The sequence below is a fragment of the Corvus brachyrhynchos genome, unplaced genomic scaffold (assembly GCF_000691975.1).
Source record: "Corvus brachyrhynchos isolate BGI_N302 unplaced genomic scaffold, ASM69197v1 scaffold324, whole genome shotgun sequence".
Lineage (NCBI taxonomy): Eukaryota > Metazoa > Chordata > Aves > Passeriformes > Corvidae > Corvus > Corvus brachyrhynchos.
The window spans coordinates 733,190-742,523 of NW_008246067.1; positions in this window are offsets into that span (position 1 = coordinate 733,190).

Here is a 9,334-nt window from a genome sequence, read left to right on the forward strand (position 1 = left end):
CACAGATGAATCAGAAGACTAAAGTGAACAAAAGAAAGGTGAGAGATGTCAGTGAAGGCAAGGCTAAAATTACATTTCCTGTAAGGTTTTGGACATACTGATACTGCTTAAGGGAACAGCCTAGAAGATGACCGTATTTAAAAGCCAAGACTGAAAATACCAAATGCATCCAAAGTGTCTTTTAAAAACCACAGTAAACATCCTGTATGTTGTGCAACAAATACCATGTGAAATACCATTTTACACACTTCTATATTACTTCAGTAAACCAGACACTTTGTGGTGAAAGCAGTTTTCACAACCACATATTTTAAAGCCAGAAGAAACTGTTAGACTTAATAGACTAGTTAACTGTTAGACATAACACTTGGGATACTAAAAAAAAATCACATCTTCAGCCCTGTGTTTAGTCTGATAACTCATAAGGTCATCCCATAGTCTGGTAGGGTTGGATTTGCAGACTACTAGAATATTGCAAGAGTCAATGATTTAATCATTATTTAGTACTTAACTAATGATACGTTTATTGCCTGGAGAGTCTTAAATAAAGGTATTTACCAATTAGACTAAAAACTGGTGCATTGCTTCCTGTGCAAAACATTTTGAGGGGAATAAATGGACAACTGTACCTTGACTCAGCCTAACTTAATGACATCTGATTTAATAGAAAACCTGCTAGTACAGAAAACATGCTAACTGGGTTTAGTTGTTATTGGTTATACAGAAATTTGTTCACCTCTCCCGGCGCAGAGTTCAGATGGAAGAAAAATATTAGACTGACAAAAAATTTTTTTAAGTACAGTGAAATTTTCAAGCTTCAATATTTAAGCAATGCAATGAATCCTTCCCAGCTTGAAGGTTTTTACATAATACTAGGCAGTCCAAGATCAACAACATGTAGATGATTTTTAAGTCAGGATTAGATTGAATGGAATCCAAAATAAAGATACCTCACTGAGATTGTTTAATTAAAGCCTTCAAACTTTTGCCTAAAGTAAGCTCTTATTTTTCTTGCCTGAAAAAATTATGAAAAGCACCTAAAAAATCATGTACTTTCTGGGGGCAGGTAACTGATTAGAGTTAATTATCAAAGTCAAGAACAATTAATGCAGCAAGCCAAAATCATAGGTAATTTTTCCCCAGGTTTGCCATATATAATCAAAATCTTTGTGAAGTCTTTTACAGAATATAATAAGGTTAAAAGCTGGATTATGTACATTTAGAAAACATTCATTTTGCTATGTAAAAAAAGTAAGCCAAAGTTGAACTCCTAATACAAGGAAGCAATCAGGTTTGTTCAGCACTCATGTTCTAAAGATCTGTTGCTGTTAAACTGTAAGTGAAACATAAATATACTTATAATATAAATCCATAATATCATTGGAAATATGAATGTGGCATTGAATCTCATCTAGTAAGGTTTTTGACTGACAGCTCAAGCCAGAGTTACCAATCTGAAACAAAAGAAGAAGGAGAAGAAAGAAAATCTAGATTGATGGAGCAATCTTGCTCCTATTCAAGTCAATGTAACACTCTCATTCAAGCATGATCAGGCTCCCTTTGTGCTCACTACTAAGTACATAGGACTCACCATCTTAGTGCAACAGGGTTACCTGAGAGGAAGGCGAAATTTAAAATTTCTCTTGGTCATTAGACTTTAGATGATCACCATTATAGTGATTATGATTGTGTTTATATTATCAGTACAAGAGATTTTAGCAAAAAGTAAGTGTTTAAAATCTGAAGACTTTTATTTATCCTGAAATTTTCAAAATTGCAAAATGAATTTAATTTTCTTGCATTTTAAGTCTTTCACTACTTATTGTACTGGTATCTTTATATCTTAGTACACTAATTCTTAAATGGATAAAAGCTATTTTTTTACTCAGATATTTACTGGAGGTTTATGTAAACAATCTCTTACCAATTAATCATAATTTTCTAGTTTTCTTAACAACTTCATATTTCTTTCCTGCAGAATACTAGCTGTAACAGGTGTACATTCTTACAAAAACGTCTTCTTTTATAGAGATTGGCTTAGTGGATTCACTTATCTAGGTGTATTGCATTTGCATAACAAGGGCTTGGTAGGAAGGAGGCCCTGGGAGGACTTCTGGGAGAAGGTGCTACGAGTTGCCTCCGTGTTGTCCAGGGCCAGTGCCGGCCAGTTTTGAGAAGCACTTGCTGCTGCCCAAGGCTGAGCCCATCAGTGGTGGTGGTACTGCCTTAGGGAGAAAAAAAAAGCCTGCTGCACAAGTGCAGCCAGGATAAAGGAGTGAGAATATGTGGGAGAAACAGCCCCACTGACAGCACAGTCAGTGAAGGAGGGACAGGAGGTGGTGCTCCAGCTGCTGGAGCAGAGCTTCCCCTGCAAGAATATGGTGAGGCTGGTGTGTCCCTGCAGCCCTTGGAGGCCACAGTGGAGCAGAGATCCACCTGCAGCCCACAGAGGAGACCCATGGTAGAGCAGGTGGACATTCTTGAAGGAGGCGTGACACTGTGGACAACTCACCCTGGAGCAGGTGCCTGGCAGGACCTGTGAAGCCATGGAGAGAGGAGCCCACACTGGATCAGGTTTTCTGGACAGACCAGTGACCCTGTGAGTGACCCATGCTGGGATGAAGATCTGTAACCCATGGGAAGGACTTACATTTGAGAAGCTCATGGAGGACTGCCTCCGGTGGTAGGGACTCCATGCTAGAGCAGGAGAAGGAGCCCTTCCCTGGGAAGGAAGGAGCAGCAGAGACAATGTGTGATGATCATAATTTCCATTCCCTGTTCCCCGCACACTGTGAGGGAGAAAATCATGAGCAAAACTGAATCCAGAAAGAAAGGAGGGGTGGAGGAAGGTGTTTTAATATTTAGTTTTTATTTCTCACTATCCTACTCCAATTTAATTGGCAATATATTCAGTTAAATTCCCCAAGCCATGTCTGCTTTTCCCATGACAGTAATTGGTGAGGGATTTCTCCACGTCCTTATCTCAACCCATGAGCCTTTCACAACAACCTCTCTCCTCTGTCCAGCTGAGTGATAGCGGCGCTTTGGTGTGCAGCAGGCACCCAGACAGGGTCAATGCCTCACACTTGGAATGAAAAGATGCATCTAAAACCAGAAAATGGGAAAGTTGTCTCCTTTCTGCCTCCTAATATTGGACAAAAATTGCAATTCATCCATACCCCTTAAAAACTAGTTAAAACCTACCTGATAAACATTTCAGTGTTTCTTCCAGTGCTTTCAATTCTGTTTCAGGCATGTATGAAATGATGACAGTTTCCACATCTATTTCTTGTTTAAATTAACTGGAACTAAAAATAGAAAGCAGTATTTGTCCTGATTAATCCCACCCAGTCAATAGGCTCAGAGTGTAATTAAAACAATTTCTATTTAAGATGTGTTTGTTACTGTTAGTAGAACAGAAAGGCTCAAGAGGGTGTTTAGCTCAGGGTTAACTCCCGTCTTTACAGGAAGTTTCTCAGCCTTATTTCTGCCACCCCAGCAGTCCTATAGCTTGTCATAACAAAACAGAACCTTTGCAGAATGTGGTTTAGGGTTGAAAGCAGCACCAAACATGCAAATGAATCATTGGACTTTTTTCCACTGTCCAGTCTTATAACTTTTAGTCTTTCAGGTAATAAAATAATCTTAATGGAAGTTAAGTCTCTCTTCTTGGACAAATGTGCTTACAGTTCAACCCTTATTTTTTTTTCCTTCTTGCTATTTTTGTCACTTTTTTTCATAACCTTTTTTCTACTGTATTGCAACTGCATCAGGAAGAGGCGGAGGATTTCAGTTGTTCTCTCCTACCCTACCCTTCATACCCTTCTCTTCTACCATCCTAACTAGGCTGAGGAATTAATTCTAAATCACCACTGTGTGAGTACATATATATATTAACAAGCTATAGCCTTGATGGTGAAGGTCAGATGTTAACTGCAGCAGGGAAATGAAAGTGCATCCTTGCACCCCTAATTTTGGTACCTAAGCTAGTAAGAGGAATATGTTTCAGGGACTGCCTATGGTGGGTACCTTTCTAATATAAAACCAGCTCCCTTTCCATACTGACTTTTATGAAATTACAAGTTTAACTGCTATTCTCTTCTCATGAAATGAATAGCAAGTATATCAACATATATTTTTATTTTCATTGTCATGGCCAGGCACAGAGATGTGGGACATTTGTCTGTATTCCTCTTACTGGACACCACATGCACTGTCTCCAGCATCTCTGCTCTGTATTTACTTTAGAACAGCTGTCTCTCTCCTCAGGGAGGTATATGGATTCTTATGTTAGGTTAGTGATGGTTGTGTCTGCTCATAAATGGAAAAAAAGCTGAATTTGTGTTGCCCAGTGAACTGAACTGCTGACAGATTTTCAAAGCCATATGACCTTGGAAGTCTTCTTGCTGGACTTTCAGAAAGGCTCAGCATACAGTGGTCCTTTACTTTAAATGCAGTGAGCAGCATTGTCTTCTCTCCAAATTTGCTTCCAGATGTAAATACTGGAAGAAGTCATTACATAAATAGGTAACGACCTCAGACATTACCTATTTAAAGGCAAAGTAGGTCATTATCTGCAGGCACTGAAATAAGGAAGAATTTGATCTTCACTGCAATTTTTTCTTTGAGGAGATAGTGGGTTCTTGAAAAATAACAGACATTTCAGCACAAAAAGTGCAGTTTCCTTTCAAACCCAGTTTTAAAAATATTGCGGAGCTTCTGATACTGGAAAAAGGTTTTCCTAATGACTTTAAACACTTTAAATTTCATAAGATTAAATTAAACTCAGAAAATTCATCCATTAAAATTTGTAAAATATATTTGGTATAAAAATCCAAATAATATAATTTTAAATGTATTTATTATAATACTTTGAGACTGATTCTTAGGTGTATAAATTATTATACTAATTTACCCAGATGCCAGCTTAGGCTCTGGTGAACACATTTTGCTCCAACTCCTTTAAAATTGAGGCAAATCATTTGAAGACTGCAGCACAAAGCAGTGACTGCTTTCTATACACATACAAAAGTGCTAAAAATCTCCTTTCAGGTGGGATGCAGGTTTTATTCTAAAACAGATGTTCTGCAGCCCAAAAAATTGGAGAGTAAAATCACTGAACATTCTGAAATTAAAGTAGCTGATCTTATGAAAGACTAAAATTTCACAAGATTTATTTTAAGTAAAATGGTTTGCTTATCTGTAAATTGGTATTAGTCAGATTCAAGTCTGAATCGCTGAATAAAAAAAATACAGATTTGTAGAATTTAGTATTTAGTTAAAATCTATTGTAAGATGAAGGGAACGGAATACTTTAGGAATATTTCAAGTGATAATATCATTATGAAAGTATAAATAATTATTGTTTATAACTGTTATAACTACAGTCAAAGATAGTTCAGCAGCTCAGGTCATTCTCAATTAGCCCCAGAGGGATTCAGGGCAGCACAGTCAGCCTGGCAGCCCCAGTGATCTGCCTGCCCTCACGGATCCTGCCTGGTCACACACAAGTGGGGACAGGCAGGGTGCAGCCTGGCTCTGCAGCACCACCCATGCCCTCATGCTCTGGGGTGCTCCAAAGCACAAGGGCAGCTACAGTTTTTTCTCAGGCAGCCTGTGCCAGACAGTGTCAGGCCCATGTCTTTACTTTGTCATGCGAAAGCAGTGACCTCGACAAAACAAAACAAAAAAACCCTCTCTACATTTCTTTCTCATATTTCCTTTAGCTTAGAAGAAAGTTATGTTTGGAGCAGGTGGAGGAAGATGTTCAGTTCACTGGAGCACCAAATTCCCCTCTTGATTTGCTCCTTCCTGGTTGTGACAGGCACCTTGTATTGGGCCCAGACAATTCAACCAGGGGTTGCAACAGAGCTTTCAAACTGGTTGGTTCTACTGATTCACATTGCTTACTCTTCTGCCCTTTAACAGTAACTGCTAAAAAGCATATTCACACTCTTATTTAAAGGAAACATAGAACCTTAATCTTTCTTTAAAATGTTTGATCAATAGTTATTTTATTAGCCTGGCCAGTGTTGGTTTAATTCTAAAAAATAAAATACAAGTTAGGACATTGCTTCAAGGTTCTTTGACCTATAGGATCATATAATAAAAGTTATTTTGGTTTTTTATCTGTGTTTATATCGGCATTTTACTCTCCCAGACTGCTTATATTCTTCCTTCTAATGTGTCAACACAGGACTGGAATGGCTTTCTGGGTCACTGAGTCCAGTTGCCTCTCATAACAGATATTGTTTCTTCACAATTTTTTTAAGCCCTATTATAAATGGCTCTTCTTTTTCTTTTTTTGTAGTTTATACTTTTTAATGAAGGTTTCACATATTTTCTTGAGCCTTCATTTGGCTTGTAAATACTATTAAATCTGTTCGAAAGAAACTATTATTTCCTCTGAGTAGTAAATTGCTACTTGGTGCAAAGAAGCAAAAATATACTAATCTAATCTCTTTGGGCAGCAGGCTAACTCCTTCCAATCATTCTTATAGTCTAAGAAAAATCAAAATTTCCAGGTCTTCAACGCTCCTTTTCAGCTGATGTTACCTTTCTATGTAGGAGAGCTTGTTACTCATCTCAAAACCAATTGATTTACATTTTCCAATATTTTAGTCCCTCAAGATCAGTCAGTTATGTCCAGTTGATATCTACACATGGGTTTTGCTTTGATAACTCAGTTTTGCTCATCTGTAAGTTTTACTTGTGCTCTTTTCTAGATATTTTTTCTTTTTAAATGCCATTAACAGAAATAGACAGATCAGTCCCAGGATACTGGAACTTCCCAAAGAGCCTTCACAGAACCCAATAGCTCCTTGTCAGTAAGCTTTTTTTGTCCTTTACAGTTCTTCGTCCACCTTACAATGGTTTTCTTAATCCATGCACTCTCTAGATGAAGTAGCAATTTCCTATGGGGCCTCACATCAAATACTTAAGTAAATCAAGTTGCATTTGCTTCTGTAGAAAAAAAAAAACATTATCAGAAAAGGATATCAGATTAATCCTGCCTTAATCAAACATGTTTCATTTTCTCTTCTATCTCAATTATTTTATTCAGCTCTTTAGAAGCTAAAGCCTAGCATACTACTGAGATCAGACTGATCTCTTCTTACCCTTCTCTTTCACCTCTGCTCTTTTATACCAACTCTTGACATTTCCTATCCTGTAATCTTATGGCAGTACCACTGACTTGATAGATTTCCTTAAAATGTTTACCCCCTCCACATTCAGATCTCAGAGGTCAGTGTAGTCAGCAACTTTGGTAATGAGTTCCCTTAATTTATTAAGGTTTTCCCTTTTGAAACCTAAGTTCTCATTGCAAACCTACTATAATTTAATTTAAACTGAATCAGTTCACCATCGCTCGATCAGACATTATTCGTACTTTCAGCTCTTTTTATGGCAACATTCTTTAGACTTTTTCATCTATGGTAACCTTGTCTTTTGCTGGTTCAAGATTTAATGGATTAAGAATGTAATAACAATTAAACAAAAAATATCTTGCTGCAGTACAGATGCTACCTGCTCAAGCCCACAGGGACTTTAAAGGAGAAATAGAAAATAACTGCCAATATATTCCACCTGGATGTCCAGCCCAACTCTGAAATAGTGTCAGACTGAAAGGAGTGTGATGGTGAAGGGTTTTGGTATTAGCAGATTGGTTTTTTCCTTAGATAAAATGGACATAAAGAAAAATACATTTGTGTCTGGGACAAAACCAGAAAGGACAAACTCAACTTTGAAACCAGTGTTTTTCCAGATTTTTCTCTGGAAAGTAGGCAAAGATATGATATTATTTGCTCCTAACTATCTCCTTTTAGTGTTCTGTTTAAAACTGCTCACTCATAGGAGTTCTGGACTGTACCAAATAAAAAAGTGTTTCTCCAGAATGCTTCTCTGGCCTCCTGCTTGGGATTTTCTGAAACAGAAACAGAGTTTTGAATTTAAAATCCCATAGTGGATTTTACTTCCCTGGATATGTTCAATCAGTTATTGAATCCATGTACACTTACAGTACTTGCAGCCTTCTGTTGCAAGCTGTATTATAGCTCAACTACATTTCATCAGAAACATTTCCTTTCTTTGAACACACTTAGTTTCTTTTGATACCTGCCTGAGGAGGTGTAGTGAGTAGCCTCTTGCTCACTGTTTTCCAGGGTCACTCAAAATTTTCTGGCTATCTGTCTGTGTTCATCCCTTTTCTAACATGAAGACATCATATTTTAGCTATTTTCTGCTATACAAATTATTTATTCCACTTAAGTTTTAGTAAGCATGTACTGCACTTAAGCATGTGTGAAATTTTAAAAGGAAGAGAAATAAAAAGTGTTTTCTACCAGAGCCATGAAACTTTAGAGCCAATCTTCATTCTCTTCTCAGTGAGCAAAGGGATGTTTGAAGAACACAATTATTAGTGGCTTTTTTACACCATAAGCCCTTATTTTTGTTACCTAAGGTCCCTTTGAAAATCTAATTCAAGCAAAAGCTATGACGGATCAGCTGTGTTTTCAAAAGATGTAAACAGAGATGTCTCACAGGTGCAGTGCCTGTCAGCAAACAAACAGAATCACAGTACCAGTCAAATACAACCAGTCTTATCCTTAGCATCCACCTAAGATTAGAGCTGGTCCGAATCAAAAAACTGGCATAACCAAAACATGCTTTACAAGACTCATCTATTTTGGCCTAAGACTTGTACCTCAGCAGCATACAATAAACACTAATGATACTGGATAACTTAACACACTGCTATTAATACACAGTGTTTGCATAAATGTTTCAATATTTTCATCCCAAACTAGTATTTTTCCTTTGAGAAAAAAATTCCACAACACTGAAAAGACTCAGTAAAATATGGAGCAAGAGTCCCCAGGAGAAGCCCTCCACCGCATGATGTGAAAAATTCTCAGCACAAGCATTTAACTGAGTTGAAACTAAGATGAATGAATAGGAAAATGGCCCCAAGCATGTTATTTAATGCAACTGTGAGATCAGTTCCTAAGTGTTGCATACATGCAGAATCTCAAGTTTAAATCCAAACCTTCCACAAGACAATTTGCCTAGCCCCAGCTTTGTGGCCACATGTTGGAATTTGAGATGCTAAGTGTATAAACTTTAACACATACATTTGAAGAGCAATATTAGCCCATGTAAAGAAAATAGAATTTTTATTGAAAATGAAAAGGTAATCTGTACTTGGAAGGTTACCCTGTTCTTCAGTAGTGCCATGCATAAGAAAGAGGAGGTGGGATATGAAGGACTGCTCACAGTAGCAGGGCAATTCCTGGACTGATGGAATGAAGCTGACTTTGAATTCTGAATTTAGCAG